We start from the raw sequence: 18,325 nt of genomic DNA, 5'->3' as shown, positions 1-18,325 counted from the left end.
AAGTTTGTTGAATTGTCCTACCTTTTGTTTTTTTGAGCATTTTTCGGAAGCCTGTTCACCAGAGCTGCGTCAGTATGTAGCTGACCAGAACATTTTGGATCCCTTTAAGCTGGCTAGGCTAGCTGAAAAGTGGGTCTCCCACCGGGTGTTCTGTAAGGACTCAAGTGGGAAGGACAAGGACAAAGAAAAGGGGACCTCTCAGAAAGCTGCAGAGTCCCAGAAGCAATCACAGTCGAGTAAACCAAACCCTTCCTCTCCTAAGACCCAAAAATCCAGTGGGGATAAGTTATCTGTGTGTGGGAAAAAGAGTAATGGTCCACCTGCTGCAAAGCAGGCTCCCAGTGGTTCCAGTAATGTACCCCACATTCCTGGCACTTGTTGGGAATGTGGGGCTCTGGATCACAGAAGGGTGACTCCAGCTGTAAAGGTAAGGCACTTGGAGTACAGGCTGTCAGCCTGAGCTACCCTTACCCCATGTCTGAGGTGGAGTCCACTGTCCTCCTCTCCTCTACAGGGATCACCTTTGGTGCTCCTGTAGAGATGTCCTTAGTGTCCCTTGGGGCCTGGGACCAGTACGCAGACTACTGGCGACTATCCCACAGAACACCTCTAGGTTTTGAGAAGTGTCCTCTTGAATGGCCAGCCTTCTACTGGCTGAGAGACACTGGGGCAAGCATGACAGTGGTGGACAGGACTCTGCTCAAGCCAGAGGACTATGTAGGTGCTCCTATGAGAACCACCAGGTTAGCTGGTGGGCCTCCCAAATTATCACCTGTAGCCTTAGTCAGGCTCATGATTGGAGGCAAGACAACAAAGCTTCTGGTCCTGGTTCAGGGCAATGTCCCTGCTAACATTCTGTTAGGTAATGATCTAGTGGAGTTGGGTTGATCTCCGATGGTCTCCCCATGGCTGCTGCTAAAGTCACTAGGTCACAGGGGACACAGTGTCTGGCTGTGAGTCAGGTACCCGAGCCAAAGGCGAGGCCTAAGGCAAGAAGACAGAAGAGCAATAAGGCCACCTCTGCAAAGGTGGCTCCTTCACTTCCTGCTGGTCCTACAGCAACCAATGGGATTCATGCTCGGGACGGGCTGGTTTCAGATGAAAACCCAAACTCAACTCCTGAGGGAGAAGAGGCAGAAGGCTCACCTGCAGGAGAGGTTCTCAACCCGGAGGACCACCCCGACCTTCAATGCCTGTTGGCTGATGGGGGACCCTCCAGGGCAGACTTCTGTAAGGGACAGAGAGAGTGCCACTCTCTCGAGGGTATGAGGAAACAGGCCCTGTCCCAGGCACAAGGAGAAGTGCCTAGGACATTCCGGATCTATTGGGAGGGTGAGCTCCTTGTTAGTGAGCCCACTAAGCCTGCACCTGGTGCCCTCAAGAGGTTGGTGGTACCCCAGGTTTACAGGCCCTTCCTGCTGCAGTTGGCACATGAGGTGCCCTTAGCTGGTCATCTTGATACCAAGAAGCAGAGGCTCTCTGCCCATTTCCACTGGCCCCGGACGAGAGTAGAAGTGGAGTCCCACTGCAGGACATGCCCAACTTGTAAGTTGACTGGAAAGACTGGAGGCAGTGTCATTGCCCCACTGCAGCCATTGCCAGTGGTTGGCACACCATTTGAGAGGGTGGGCATTGGCATTGTTGGTCCCCTTTACCCTCCCACTTCAGGTGGACATCGGTTCATCCTGGTCTTGGTTGATCATGCCACCAGGTACCCTGAGGCAATAGCCCTTCGGACTGTTACTGCCAATGTGGTTGCCAGGGTTCTCCTGGGTATTTTCACCCATGTTGGATTCCCTAAGGAGGTTGTCTCAGACAGAGGATCCAAATTCATGACCAGTTACATGAAAATCATGTGGAAAGAGTGCATGGTAACCTACAAGTTCTCCACCTCTTACCATCCCCGGACCAATTGTCTGGTGGAGAGATTTATCAAAACTCTCAAGAGCATGCTAGGTGCTTTGGAAGAGCCCCCTAAGGAGGAAATGGGATCTCCTCCTGCCATGCCTGCTGTTAGCTTACAGAGAGGTACCTTAAGAGGGTGTGTTGTGTCTTGACTGTCGTGTAGCCGAAGAGTCCTCTGTCCACAAGTACTGCACAGAGAGAATCAAAGTCACTCTCTGTACAGCCTTTGAGGCCAGAGGTGGGAGATGTTCTTCTGGAACTGCGGTACTCGTGGAACCCCAAACCACTGTAAAAGAAACACCGGTTAAGTGTCAAGCCAAAACAGAACCAACAACCAATCAACAAGTAAGTGGAACGGTCTTACCAAAAGGTGTCTGTGGAGTAGTGGTTGTACCTATGGGGGAAGGTTCCGAGACCCAGCAAGGCTGTTCTTTTCAGTGTGTAGTGATCCCAGCAACGTTCCAAGTGCTGTGCCCACCTGACGCCAGAATCCACACAAGAAAGGCGGAACGTAGTAGGAGTCCGTGAAGCAGTCCGTGATCGTAACGATGATCCAGAAGTAAGTACCAGAGCCAAGGGTTATCCGCTGCCAGTCCGCGAAACAAATCCGAGGTCAAGATCCAAAAAGGTGAGACAGAAGGTAAGTAGCGCCGTACAGGAATCCGAGGAAACAGCTGTGAAGCACCAAAGCACTGCGACACAGCCGTTTAAATACTGGCACTGCTATTTCCTCCTGGTCACATGACTCGCGACCGCATCACGTGAGTGTAGTCCAGAAACACGTGAGCGGAAGGTGGCGGTCATGTGACGCGGAAGACGCCGGTCTAGCAGCTGCCACGGAAGACGCCAAAGGGGCAGACGTCTCTGCGGGCAAACAGCATGCCGACCCAAGCTTTGTGGCAATCGGCACCATGGCAACTGGGACGAAGAGAGAACCTGTGAGTCCCGGAACCGGGCAAGAGGGCGAGGGGTGTTCGGGGCACGGGGATGAGAAATGGGACCGCCAGAGGGACAAATGGAGTGCGTGACAGAGCCCCCCCCAAAGGCCCACGACCCCGTGGGCAAGAAGGATGGTCCCTATGGAACCGCGCCACCAGTCTGGGAGCCTGGACATCAGTAGCTGGGACCCAGGACCGCTCCTCCGGGCCATACCCTGACCAATCCACAAGGTACTGGAGACACCCCCTAGAGACACGGGAACCCAGAATGGCAGAGACCTCAAAAACATCCGGGGTGGACAGAGACACTGGGGCCACAGGAGAGCGAAGCCGCGTGGGAGCGGGACAGGGCTTGAGCAGAGAAATGTGGAAAACAGGGTGAAGCCGCCAGGAACCCGGGAGAGCAAATCGATAAGACACAGGGTTGATAACACGAGTAATCGTATAGGGACCCACAAAGCGAGGTAGAAGCTTGCGACAACCCACCAAGCGCAGATGTCGGGTGGACAACCAAACGCGGGATCCCACAGTATACAACGGGGCCATCACCCGTTTCCTGTCCACCTGCGCCTTCATGGACGCCTGGGCCTCGACAAGATGAGTCGACACCTGAGCATGGACGGCGGCCAGGTCCCTAACACATGCAATGGCAGCAGGATTGGCTGAAGGAGCCAAATCCGTGAAGGGCAGAATACGAGGGTGCTGACCATAAAGCACGTAGAACGGGGAGAAACCAGTGGAAGAATGGACAGAGTTGTTGTAGGCGAATTCCGCAAGATGCAACACGTTCAACCAAGAAGACTGCAGCTGTAGGGTCAGACAACGTAAGTACTGCTCCAGTGTCTGGTTCAGTCGCTCGGTCTGGCCGTCCGTTTCAGGGTGATATGCTGAGGAGAAGCGCATGTTCATACCAAGCAACTTGGCCAGGGCCCACCAGAAACGCGAGGTAAACTTCGAACCCCTGTCCGAGACGAGAACCGAGGGAAGCCCGAAAAGACAAAAGACATTCTCGAAGAACAACCGGGCCAGTGCAGGCGCCCAGGGGATGCCCTTACAAGGGATAAAGCGAGCCATCTTAGAAAAGGAATCGATGACCACCCACAAGGTATCGAAGCCCCGGATCCGGGGTAGGTCAGTGACAAAGTCCATGGTCAAGGTGTGCCACGGTTTGGGAGGGACAGGTAAAGGAAGCAAGAGACCCACAGGGCGATCCCTACGGTGCTTACACTGTGTGCAAACAGCACATGCGTTGATGTAAGATTCAACATCCTTTCTCATAGACGGCCACCAGCACCACCTTCTCAGCAGCACCAAGGTGCGTTTCTGACCAGGATGACCATGAACCGGAGCGTCGTGAGACCATTCCAAGGCCATGTTGCGGGTGTCTACCGTGGGCATGAATAAATGATCAGAAACAAAGGGGAGACCATCGTGAACCAAAAAATCCCAATCGGACAACTGGTCTGGGTGTGAGGTAACTGTAAAGAAGACCGGTGGGGGGGTCTGTACTTCTGCTCTCTATATGGTAGAGGGGAGGCACAGAGGACCCCAGCCAAGATTCTCTAATACGGTAGCGATGGGCGAGCAATCAAGGCCTAGCTTCTCAGGAGGTGATGCAGGCTGGTTCTTAAGTACAGTGTATCCCCAAGCCCCCACAAAGGAATGTCCACACACTGTATTACTGAAAACACAGTCTTTATATAATTAATATTCAAGGGTTATGTACACTTATCACAATAACGCACTTTGTGCTCAGGAAAATCAGCAATGGTAAATATCTACAATTCTAAAGTGGTACCACTAATATTAGACCTCATTAAAGTGCATTCACAATACTGTAGAAATGGCACACAGATCAATAAGAAGGAAACCAGCAATAGAGAGAGGAGAGATAACAGAGGGTTGAAACAATAGGCAGAATACTGGCCCTTGCTACTGGACACAGTTCTGTGTGGAGATCCCCCCACCTGGGCAACCTGCAAAATAAAGAGATATAACACCAGCCCAGTCCAGATATTGTTCAATAGTCTATTTCTCTCCTATAATGTTTTTACCCCCCCAATGTACCTGGTGGAGTCGAGTTCCTCGAAAAGGCGTCGACAAGCGTCGAGGGACTCGCTGTTCGGCGACGGGGAATCGACGGCCCTTCTTGAATGCCTTCCTTTTCAGGCGGGAGGCACGGGGCGTCGAACGTCCGTCGACAAACGAGGCCGAACGTTGTCGAAGAGGCGGCAGCTCCGTCCGAGCGGTGCTCGTCGGCGTCGGGGCGTCGGCGTCCTGCAAGGCGGAGGTGTGCGGGGCACCTCGATGACAATAGTTCTGGACCGCAAAGATTGTAGAGACGGGAGCCCAGCAAGGGCGTCGAGTCGTCCGAGTCTTTGGGGTCGTCGGGTGGCGGGAAACCCACCGGCAGGTTTCTCCTCGGCGCGTTGGTCGTCCTCGACTTTCTCCGGCAGGATAAGCGGTCGACGATGCGGTCGAGAGAGTCCTTCGATTGAATGTTCTTAGGCAATGGAGCGGACGGCTCCGATCGTCGGCGGCACGGCGTCAAGTGGTTCCCACGGCTGGGCACACAACTTCGACGGGCCTCCAGCGGTTACACAGACCTGCGAACCCTGGTCGACGGCAATGGACTTCGACGGCGTCGATGTCCGGGTGCTTCACTTCGATCTCCTCGGCGGTCCCGTCTCGGGTCGGCAGCCTTTCGAGGGTCTGACTTCCAGGGCGCTTCGGCGAAGATTTCAGCGGTGCTCGATGGTCCCTCGGAGCACGGGAAGAGGGCGCCTTACCAGGTCCTCTCTCGGGTCAGTCCTCGACGATTTCGACAACCTTCAGTTCCGTCGAAGCAAATGCCACAGCAAGTCTTCTTCTTCCAGCTGGACGTCGAGGATCAGCAAATCCAGTTACTCTTGAGTGGAGACTCAGCTTCTGAATGCTTCTGAACAATTTCCAGTGGTGAGAGGTCCCCAGATATACTATTCTGTCTCTCATCCACACTGCTGGCACACACACAGCAGCCAATCACACAGAAGGGCATTCATGCAGTCAGTCAGCCAATCAGGCACACAGTGCATTCAGGCCACACTCCTCCCTTTCAGACACTCACAACAAGGAATGTGGATTGGGACAAGTACCCAGCCATTCAACACTACACACTGCATTCAGGCCAGTTTCGGGCAGGGCTGTCTCAGTCTTTGTCTCTCATGCCAGAAACCAGACAACCACAACAAGGAGTGTATATTGGTCACACACTCCATTCACCCAGGTCCCACCCACAGGAGGTACCCACAACATACAGTCACTGGGAAGGCTCCAGTCAGTCTAGCTGGGCCTTCACAACAACACCATATATGGAACTTCCACCCAACAGCCAGTCAGGGGGAAGGGACAGAGTCAGGGCTTCCCAGGACTTTGGGAAAAACAAGATAACAGGCAATAGAAAGCAAGAGGCCACAGGGGCCATCTTGTTTCCTATCAGGAATCAACTGATTCCAATGGCAGGGCCTGGGTATCCCAAAATGGAGGACACCCAGAGCACCTGTCAAATTCAGCATGGAGCTGCCACCAGCCCATACCCTGCTCTGTGGGCCACCCACAGGTGCCCAAAAACATACACTAGGGGCACAGGGTTGTACCCCTACCCATGGGTGCCATAAGGGTATCCCATGGGTCTGTTCACCAAATCAAAAGAGAGCTGCACTGCCAGGAGTCCCTCATGGACTCCTGGGCAGAAAACATGACAGAACACACGGTAAAAACAGAGAAAGGACAAGGATTCAGAGGCCCTGTCCCTCAGATGCATTTCCGGCATCACAGTCGCCCCCCCCAGACTGAGGTGGAGGGTGCCTAATCTCCCACGGGATAGACACCCTCATCCAGACGGTCAACATACCTTCTGGAAAGGCCATCTGCATTATCGTGACTCTTCCCTGGTCTGTGCTCTATGGTGAAGTCTAGCCCTTGTAGGCTAATCGACCACCTGAGCAATTTCGGATTCTCACCCTTCATCTGCATAAGCCACTTCAGGGGCTTATGATCTGTTTGGACCTTGAAGGTGGACCCCGTAAGGTAGGGCCTAAAACGCCTAAGGCTCCAAACTATACTAAAACATTCCTTTTCAACAGTAGCCCACCTAAGTTCTCTACCCTTGAGTTGTCTACTGATGAATATGATAGGATGTTCTCTCCCTTTGTCATCTAACTGGGACAAGACAGCTCCAATTCCGGTGTCGCAGGCATCCGTCTGGACGATAAAGGGTCGGCTGTAGTCAGGCGCACTCAACACAGGTGCCCTACACAGACTTTCTTTCAAGCCATCAAAGGCCCTCTGACAGTCTTCAGTCCAATTAACCTTCCTAGGCTGTTTGGGTGAAGTTAGAGCTGTCAGGGGTGCAGCTATGGTTCCATAGTCTGCCATGAAATTGCGATAGTACCCAGTGAGGCCCAAAAAGGCTCTCACCTGGGTTTGAGTAGTGGGAGTCTCCCAGTTCTGTACGTCCTGTACTTTACTGGAGAGAGGTTGGATTTGACCCCCTCCTACCTCATGACCAAGATAGGTAACTTTCCCCTGAGCTATCTGGCACTTGGTGGCCTTGATAGTGAGGTTAGCCCTTTTCAAGGCCTGCAACACCTTATCCAGATGTGTCAAATGCTCTTCCCAGGTGGAACTGTAGACGGCAATGTCGTCTAAGTAAGCCACACAAAAGGCTTCCAGCCCACTGAGCGCATGGTTGACCAATCTCTGGAAGGTGGCAGGGGCATTCTTCAACCCAAAGGGCATGACCCTAAACTGGTAGAGTCCCTCAGGTGTGGAGAATGCCGTCTTTTCCTTGGCATGGTCCGTCAGAGCTATTTGCCAATAGCCTGAGGTAAGGTCAAAGGTGCTCACAAATTTGGCAGCACCTATAGTGTCCACGAGCTCATCAGCCCTGGGCAATGGGTGCGCGTCAGTTTTGGTGACGGCATTGACTCCTCGGTAGTCCACACAGAACCTCCAATCCTTGGTACCCGCCGGGGAACTTGCCTTGGGGACAAGGACCACTGGACTGGACCAGGGACTGGTGGAGGGTTCAATAACACCCAGATCCAACATCTTGGCGACCTCAGCCTGGATGTGGTTTTTGACGGTATCTGACATACGATAGCTCCTGCTTTTGACAGGCACACTGTCACCAGTGTCAATTTCGTGCTTACACCACGGTGTAAGGCCCGGTGTCAGTGAAAACAGAGGGGCATACTGCTGGAGCAAAGCCCGGCAGGCCCTCTGCTGCTCTGTTGTCAAATCGGGAGAGAGTTGTACTCCCTCCACTGAGCCATCCTGAGGGTTGCTATGCAGCAAATCAGGAAGGGGCTCACTCTCATCCTCTTCTTGCCCTGAAGCTAGCAAGAGACATGAGACCTCTGCTCGCCTGTGGAAAGGCTTGAGCCTGTTGACATGGAATACCTGGGGGGCTACCCCAGAGGCTCCCATGTCCACCAGATAATTGACTTCGCCCATCTTGGAGATGATCCTGAAGGGTCCAGTCCACTTGTCTGCCAAAGCTCTAGGCTTGGTAGGCTCCATCACAAGGATTTCCTGTCCCGGAGTCCAATCCACTTGCGAAGCTTTCAGGTCATGCCAGTACTTATTCAATTCCTGGCTGGCCTTGAGATTTGCTGTTGCCTGACCCATCATTTGTGTCATCCTCCGCCTGAGGCCTAACACATAGTCCCCCACTTGCTTGGCGGGACCTGGAGGGGTGGCTTCCAAGCCTTCTCGGATCAAGGCGAGGGGCCCCCCCACGGGATGTCCAAAGAGTAACTCAAAGGGGCTGAAACCAACACCCTCTTGAGGTACCTCTCTGTAAGCAAACAGCAGGCATGGCAGGAGGAGATCCCATTTCCTCCTTAGGGGCTCTTCCAAAGCACCTAGCATGCCCTTGAGAGTTTTGTTAAATCTCTCAACCAGACCATTGGTCTGGGGGTGGTAAGAGGTGGAGAACTTGTAGGTTACCCCGCACTCTTTCCACATGGTTTTCATGTAACTAGACATGAAGTTGGATCCTCGGTCAGAGACAACCTCCTTGGGGAATCCAACACGGGTGAAAATGCCCAGGAGAGCCCTGGCAACCACCTTGGCAGTAACAGTCCGAAGGGGTATTGCCTCAGGGTACCTGGTGGCATGATCTACCAAGACCAGGATGAACCGATGTCCACCTGAAGTGGGAGGGTCAAGGGGACCGACGATGTCGATGCCCACCCTCTCAAATGGTGTGCCAACCACTGGTAATGGCTGCAGTGGGGCAATGACCCTGCCTCCAGTCTTGCCAGACAACTGACAAGTTGGGCAGGTCCTGCAGTGGGACTCCACCTCTACTCCCATCCGTGGCCAGTAGAAATGGGCAGAGAGCCTCTGCTTAGTCTTCTTGGTCCCAAGATGACCAGCCAAGGGCACCTCATGCGCCAACTGCAGTAGGAAGGGCCTGTAAACCTGGGGTACCACCAACCTCTTGCGGGCACCAGGTTCGGGCTTAGTGGGCTCACTAACAAGGAGCTCACCCTCCCAATAAATCTTGAATGTCCTAGGCACTTCACCTTGTGCCTGGGACAGGGCCTGTTTCCTCAGGCCCTCGAGAGAGTGGCACTCTCTCTGTCCCTTACAGAAGTCTGCCCGGGAGGGTCCCCCTTCAGCTAACAAGCATTGAAGGTCGGGATGATCCTCCGGGTTGAGAACCTCTCCCACAGGAGAGTCTTCTGTCTCTTCTCCCACAGGAGTTGAGTTTGGGTTTTCCGCTGGACCCAGCCCGTCCGGAGCATGGATCCCATTGGGTGCTGTCGGAACAGCAGGAAGAGAAGGTGTTCCCTCCACAGAGGTGGCCTTCTTGGTCTTCCTTCTTCTTGCCTTAGGCCTCGCCTTTGGCTCGGATACCTGACTCACAGCCAGACCCGGTGTCACCTGTGACCTAGTGACTGCAGCAGCAGTCATGGGAAGACCATCCGAGATCAACCCCAACTCTACTAGATCATTTCCTAACAGAATGTTAGCAGGGACATTGTCCTGAACCAGGACAGGAAGCTTTGCTGTCTTGTCTCCAATCATGAGTGTGACTAGGGCTACAGGCGATAATTTGGGAGGCCCACCAGCTAACCTGGTGGTTTGCAGAGGAGCACCTTCATAGTCCTCTGGCTTGAGCAGGGTCCTGTCCACCACTGTCATGCTTGCCCCAGTGTCTCTCAAACCAGTAGAAGGCTGGCCATTCAAGAGGACACTTCTCAAAAACCTACGGGTGTTCTGCGGGATAGTTGCCAGTACCTCTGCGTACTGGTCCCAGGCCCCAAGGGACACTAAGGAAATCTCTACTGGAGCACCAAATGTGATTCCTGTAGAGGAGGGGAGGACAGTGGCCTCCACCTCAGACACGGGGTAAGGGTAGGTCAGGCTGACAGCCTGTACTCCAAGTGCCTTACCTTTACACTTGGGGTCACCCCTTTTGTGATCCAGAGCCCCACAATCCCAACAAGTGCCAGGAGTGCGGGGTACGGTACTGGAACCACTGGGAACCTGCTTTGCAGCAGGTGGACCACTACTCTTATTCCCACCCACAGAGGACTTATCCCCACCAGATTTTTGGGTCTTAGGAGAGGAAGGTTTTGGTTTACCCGACTGTGATTGCTTTTGGGACTCCTCAGCTTTCTGAGAGGTCCCCTTTTCTTTGTCCTTGTCCTTCCCACTGGAGTCCTTAGGGGACACCCGGTGGGAGACCCACTTGTCAGCCAACCTAGCCAGCTTAAAGGGGTCCAAAATGTTCTGGTCAGCCACATACTGACGCAGCTCTGGTGAACAGGCTTCAGAAAAATGCTCAAAAAACAAGAGGTGGGACAACTCAACAAAAGTTTTCACCTTGTAACCGTCAATCCACCCCATCATGTTCATGTGCGCAGTACTCACCCAGTCAACCCAAGACACATTCTCTCTTTTCTTAAAATCCCTGAACCTTTTAAGGTATTGGGTAGGTGTCTTGCCAAACTTGGCAATCAAAGCAGACTTCATACACTCATACTGACCCCTTTCCTCCACACTCAGCTTCAGAATACAGTCATATCCAGTTTGAGGCACTCTGCTTAACAAACACTTAGCCCAATCTCTTTTATCTACATCATGAATTGCACAAGCCATTTCAAACGCTTCAATCCATTGGAGGATATCTGAACCCTCCACAAACACACCAACCAAATCTTTCATAAACTTGGTGGCTGGGGACCTGCCACTCTCAATTGGTCTAGCTGAAGTCTCCACTCTAGCTCTCTCTAGCTGGATTCTCTGACATTCAGTGTCCTTGTCTTTGAGCGCAAGATCCCTATTCTTGAGTTCCACTTGCTGTGCCAGCTCCTCTTTCTTAAGCTCAGCTTCTATTTCCAACTTGCGATATTCAAAGGCCAATTTCATCCTTAATAACTCAAGTTCCATGGAATTGCTGGGGTTTGGAACAGAGGCAGCAGGAATGGTGGCATTCCCAGAAACAGATTCAGCGACAACCCCAGGGGCAGAGTCCTCACTGGTTGCATCCCCCCCTTCATCAAGGGTTTCACCATCAGTCTGGTAGTCCACCAGGGCAGCTATCAGCTCAGCCCTAGACTTATCCACAAAGTCCAACTCCCTGGCTTCACAAGCACTCTGGAGAGCCTCTAAGCTCATCCGAGTCAATTTACCATTTGCAATGGGCTCCATTGCCTGTAATGCAGTTATTTGGTACACACCCAAACCTTAATCTAATAAAGTGCGGATATTTTGTAAGTGGCACGGTTATACACTGAGTCTTAAAACCATAAGCATCCCACCGCTGCCACCAGCTTTGTAAAGAAGACCGGTGGGGGGGTCTGTACTTCTGCTCTCTATATGGTAGAGGGGAGGCACAGAGGACCCCAGCCAAGATTCTCTAATACGGTAGCGATGGGCGAGCAATCAAGGCCTAGCTTCTCAGGAGGTGATGCAGGCTGGTTCTTAAGTACAGTGTATCCCCAAGCCCCCACAAAGGAATGTCCACACACTGTATTACTGAAAACACAGTCTTTATATAATTAATATTCAAGGGTTATGTACACTTATCACAATAACGCACTTTGTGCTCAGGAAAATCAGCAATGGTAAATATCTACAATTCTAAAGTGGTACCACTAATATTAGACCTCATTAAAGTGCATTCACAATACTGTAGAAATGGCACACAGATCAATAAGAAGGAAACCAGCAATAGAGAGAGGAGAGATAACAGAGGGTTGAAACAATAGGCAGAATACTGGCCCTTGCTACTGGACACAGTTCTGTGTGGAGATCCCCCCACCTGGGCAACCTGCAAAATAAAGAGATATAACACCAGCCCAGTCCAGATATTGTTCAATAGTCTATTTCTCTCCTATAATGTTTTTACCCCCCCAATGTACCTGGTGGAGTCGAGTTCCTCGAAAAGGCGTCGACAAGCGTCGAGGGACTCGCTGTTCGGCGACGGGGAATCGACGGCCCTTCTTGAATGCCTTCCTTTTCAGGCGGGAGGCACGGGGCGTCGAACGTCCGTCGACAAACGAGGCCGAACGTTGTCGAAGAGGCGGCAGCTCCGTCCGAGCGGTGCTCGTCGGCGTCGGGGCGTCGGCGTCCTGCAAGGCGGAGGTGTGCGGGGCACCTCGATGACAATAGTTCTGGACCGCAAAGATTGTAGAGACGGGAGCCCAGCAAGGGCGTCGAGTCGTCCGAGTCTTTGGGGTCGTCGGGTGGCGGGAAACCCACCGGCAGGTTTCTCCTCGGCGCGTTGGTCGTCCTCGACTTTCTCCGGCAGGATAAGCGGTCGACGATGCGGTCGAGAGAGTCCTTCGATTGAATGTTCTTAGGCAATGGAGCGGACGGCTCCGATCGTCGGCGGCACGGCGTCAAGTGGTTCCCACGGCTGGGCACACAACTTCGACGGGCCTCCAGCGGTTACACAGACCTGCGAACCCTGGTCGACGGCAATGGACTTCGACGGCGTCGATGTCCGGGTGCTTCACTTCGATCTCCTCGGCGGTCCCGTCTCGGGTCGGCAGCCTTTCGAGGGTCTGACTTCCAGGGCGCTTCGGCGAAGATTTCAGCGGTGCTCGATGGTCCCTCGGAGCACGGGAAGAGGGCGCCTTACCAGGTCCTCTCTCGGGTCAGTCCTCGACGATTTCGACAACCTTCAGTTCCGTCGAAGCAAATGCCACAGCAAGTCTTCTTCTTCCAGCTGGACGTCGAGGATCAGCAAATCCAGTTACTCTTGAGTGGAGACTCAGCTTCTGAATGCTTCTGAACAATTTCCAGTGGTGAGAGGTCCCCAGATATACTATTCTGTCTCTCATCCACACTGCTGGCACACACACAGCAGCCAATCACACAGAAGGGCATTCATGCAGTCAGTCAGCCAATCAGGCACACAGTGCATTCAGGCCACACTCCTCCCTTTCAGACACTCACAACAAGGAATGTGGATTGGGACAAGTACCCAGCCATTCAACACTACACACTGCATTCAGGCCAGTTTCGGGCAGGGCTGTCTCAGTCTTTGTCTCTCATGCCAGAAACCAGACAACCACAACAAGGAGTGTATATTGGTCACACACTCCATTCACCCAGGTCCCACCCACAGGAGGTACCCACAACATACAGTCACTGGGAAGGCTCCAGTCAGTCTAGCTGGGCCTTCACAACAACACCATATATGGAACTTCCACCCAACAGCCAGTCAGGGGGAAGGGACAGAGTCAGGGCTTCCCAGGACTTTGGGAAAAACAAGATAACAGGCAATAGAAAGCAAGAGGCCACAGGGGCCATCTTGTTTCCTATCAGGAATCAACTGATTCCAATGGCAGGGCCTGGGTATCCCAAAATGGAGGACACCCAGAGCACCTGTCAAATTCAGCATGGAGCTGCCACCAGCCCATACCCTGCTCTGTGGGCCACCCACAGGTGCCCAAAAACATACACTAGGGGCACAGGGTTGTACCCCTACCCATGGGTGCCATAAGGGTATCCCATGGGTCTGTTCACCAAATCAAAAGAGAGCTGCACTGCCAGGAGTCCCTCATGGACTCCTGGGCAGAAAACATGACAGAACACACGGTAAAAACAGAGAAAGGACAAGGATTCAGAGGCCCTGTCCCTCAGATGCATTTCCGGCATCACAGTAACCCAGTCCCATATCGCTTCAACTAAGGGCAGGGTTGGAGTACACAAACAAACCACCTTGCCGACGTCTAGAAGGGTGTCTGGAAACGTCGGCAAGGCCACCCCCCCAGGGGAACGCGATAAGGCATCAGCTTTGCCATGGGTAGTACCCGGGCGATGTTTGATCACAAAGTCGAAGGCCGCAAAGAAGAGATGCCACCTGACCTGCCTGCTGTTGATACACTTCAGGGATGCCAGGTCTTGTAAGTTCTGGTGATCAGAATAAACTGTGACACTGTGCTTAGCACTCAAGAGGTGATGCCTCCAAACGCGGAATGCGTCCATGACCGCCAGTAGTTCCTTTTCGGTCACGGTATAGTGGGATTCGGCATCTGTGAATTTACGGGAATGGAAGGCCACAGAGTGAAGAGGACCAGAGGTAGGCCAAGTCTGTGACAATACAGCAACTAGGGCAAAGGATGAGGCATCAGCCTCCACTATGAATGGCAGTTCTGGGTCTGGGTGCTGCAGGATGGGGGCAGTAGTGAACGCTGTCTTTAAAGCCTCGAAGGCCTGTTGATGTGTGTCCGTCCATAGAAAGGGTGTGCGAGGGCTAGTCAGGGAAGTGAGGGGAGCCACCAAAGAAGAAATCCCAGAGATGAACCGCCTTTAAAAGTTAGCGAAGCCAAGGAAAGACTGGAGCGCCTTCAGAGAATCGGGGACCGGCCAATCCAGCACCGCACGAACCTCGGAGTTGTTCATGGCTAGCCCTCCAGACGAGATGTGAAAACCAAGAAACTCTACGGAGTCGGCATGGAACTGGCACTTCTCGGGTTTGGCAAACAAGGAGTGCGTCCGTAGGCGAGACAACACTTCCCTGACGTGCTGTACGTGGTCCTTCATGGTCTGGGAAAATATCAGGATGTCATCCAAATACACCACAACAAAAAACGTCCAGGACGTCGTTCATGAACCTCTGGAACGTGGCCGGAGCGTTGCACAAACCGAACGGCATGACCGTATACTCATACAAGCCATAGCGAGTACAAAAGGCGGTCTTCCATTCGTCCCCTGGACGCACACGAACCAGATTGTAGGCACCTCGGAGGTCTAATTTGGTAAAAACAGTGGCGTGTGTGAGACGGTCCAACAGGGGCGTGATTAGTGGAATGGGGTAGCAGTCTTTCTTGGTGATGGCATTGAGTCTGGGGTAGTCCACACAAGGCCGTAAGTCACCCTCCTTCTTGGGAACAAAGAAAATGGGGCTTGCCGCTGGGGATGTAGAAGGACGTATCTGGCCCAGACGGAGGGACTTTTGGATGTACTCCTTGAGGGCTAGATCCTCAGTAGGAGACAGGGAGTAGATACGACCTATGGGGATAGCGCTGTCCAGAACCAGATCTATCGGGCAGTTGTACGGACGATGTGGCGGTAGGACTTCCGATGAACCATGGTCGAACACTTCCAGATAGTCTTGGTATTGGGCCGGAATGAGTGTGGAGACTATTCCAACCGTGTGGTGTTCTGTGGAGGGAATGTCGGGATCCTCTAGAGATAATTGAGCCATGACCCCCAATGCTTGAGCGGGTGTCTCAATGCTGGTGGCTGCGGTTAGACAGAAGTGTTGACAGAGATCAGATTTGAAATGCACCGAACCCTCTTTCCAGTCGATTAAGGGATTGTGTTCCCGTAGCCAGGGTAATCCCAATATTACACCAAACTGGGGCATTGAGATGAGATCGAAACTCAGGGTCTCCCTGTGTATAGCTTGTATGGTCAGGAGCATTGGGGCGGTCTGTTGTTTGATCGGTCCGGAAACCAGAGCAGTCCCATCAACTGCCTGTACTGGTTCCGGCCGGGTTTTGGCTAGAAGAGGTAGGTTCAGGGTTTGGGCCAGCGTGATGTCCATATAATTACCTGTAGCCCTGGAATCTATGATAATTGTAACCGGGTGTGTGATGTCAGGTGTGGGTTGTAGAATGCCCTTATGGGTCTGATGCGACCGAAAGCAAGCACAGGGTTCGGGGTATGACAAGGAGCGCTCAACCCAGTCCCCGAGTCTAGGGTCGAGCACTCCAAAAACCCAATGGTTTCAGCTTTGGGCGACGGGGACACTCCTTCACGTAATGGCCAGTTAGACCACAATAATAGCAAGCATTGTCCACCCTCCAACGTTCCCTTTCTATGGGTGTGATCGGGCTCCTGATGCCCCCGATTTGCATGGGTTCGGAACTGGTGTTTGAGGGGGCCGAGGTGGAAGGAGATGGGGCAGTGGTGTGCATGAAACCGGCCTTAGCCCTACGTTCAGAACGTCTGGCGTCCAATTGCAGGGTTAAATCGACTAGATCATGGTAAGAGGTCGGTAAGGAGGGAACAACCGCAAGGGCGTCCTTCATGACATTGTTTAGGCCGCGATAATACACAATGGCCTTTTTGGTTTCGGGCCAGGAAGTCTCGGTTGCAAGCTGGTTGAACTTAGTAATGTATTCGATTAAAGACCCCCTACCCTGCCCCAGGTCCAAGAGTTCCAGGTCTCAGGACTGGACTTTATGGAGTGTATCGAACACTAGGGACATCTCAGTGACCAACAGATCAAAATCGTAAAGGGCTGGGTTGTCGTTTTCCAGGAGTGGATTGGCCCAGGCAGCAGCAGTGCCTGTTAAATGAGAGAGAGTAAAGGCTGCCTTGGAGGTGGAGTCCGGAAAGGCCAAGGGTCTACACAAAAAATGCAACTTGCATTGATTCAGGAAGGTTCTGAATTTTACGGGATCGCCATGATACCTCTCAGGGGCGGCCAAAGGAAAAGGAGAGGGCAGTACTACGGGGATGGGGTTAGGAGTGGGTGGAACGGGAGGCTGGACGGGCGGGGAGCCTGGTGGAGTATCCCCAAATTCAGCATCTGAGGGTAGAGGGTGTCTAGCACTCTGGATGGTATCCAAGCGTTGGTGAATGGCTGTATTTGCTGCGCCCATGTCTGCACGTAACACGGTTATGGCCTGAACCATAGTGGTCAAGGGGTCATCTGCAGCTCCCTCCATAGCTACACGACAGGATGGCTTCACAGTCTGTTGTGTCTTGACTGTCGTGTAGCCGAAGAGTCCTCTGTCCACAAGTGCCGCACAGAGAGAATCAAAGTCACTCTCTGTACAGCCTTTGAGGCCACAGATGGGAGATGTTCTTCCAGAACTGTGGTACTCGTGGAACCCCAAACCACTGTAAAGGAAACACTGGTTAAGTGTCAAGCCAAAACAGAACCAACAACCAATCAACAAGTAAGTGGAACGGTCTTACCAAAAGGTGTCTGTGGAGTAGCGGTTGTACCTATGGGGGAAGGTTCTGAGACCCAGCAAGGCTGTTCTTTTCAGTGTGTAGCGATCCCAGCAACGTTGCAAGTGCCGGGGCCACCTGATGCCAGAATCCGCACAAGAAAGGCGGAACGTAGTAGGAGTCCGTGAAGCAGTCCGTGGTCGTAACGATGATCCAGAAGTAAGTACCAGAGCCAAGGGTAATCCGCTGCCAGTCCGTGAAACAAATCCAAGGTTAAGATCCAAAAAGGTGAGACAGAAGGTAAGTAGCGCCGTACAGGAATCCGAGGAAACAGCTGTGAAGCACCCAAGCACCGCGACGCAGCTGTTTAAATACTGGCACTGCTATTTCCTCCCGGTCACATGACCCGCAACCGCATCATGTGAGTGTAGTCCAGAAACACGTGAGCGGGAGGTGGCAGTCATGTGACGTGGAAGAAGCCGGTCTAGCAGCCGCCATGGAAGACGCCAAAGGGGCAGACGTCTCCGCGGGCAAACAGCATGCCGACCCAAGCTTTGTGGCAATCAGCGCCATAGCAACTGGGACGAAGAGAGAACCTGTGAGTCCCGGAAACGGGCAAGAGGGCGAGGGGTGTTCGGGGCACGGGGATGAGGAATGGGGCCCCCAGAGGAGGGTCGTGGAGTGCGTGACAGGGTGTTGGTTTCAGCCCCTTTGATTTACTCTTTGATCATCCCGTGAGGGGGCCCCTTGCCTTGATCAGAGAAGGTTTGGAAGCCACAGTTCCAGGTCCCACCAAGCAAGTGGGGGACTATGTGTTAGGCCTCAGATGGAGGATGACACAGATGATGGGTCAGACAACAGCACATCTCAAGTTCTGGCATGACCTCAAAGCCTTGCAAGTGGATTGGACTCCGGGACAGGAGATCCTGGTGATGGAGCCTACCAAGCATAGAGCATTGGCAGACAAGTGGACTGGACCCTTCAGGATCATCTCCAAAATGGGTGAAGTCAATTATCTGGTTGACATGGGAGTCCATGGGGTAGCCCCTGAGGTTTACCATGTTAAC

The sequence above is a fragment of the Ambystoma mexicanum genome, chromosome 5p (assembly GCF_040938575.1).
Source record: "Ambystoma mexicanum isolate Mex_15411 chromosome 5p, UKY_AmexF1_1, whole genome shotgun sequence".
NCBI lineage: Eukaryota > Metazoa > Chordata > Amphibia > Caudata > Ambystomatidae > Ambystoma > Ambystoma mexicanum.
Note: the sequence above shows the minus strand (reverse complement) of the source record.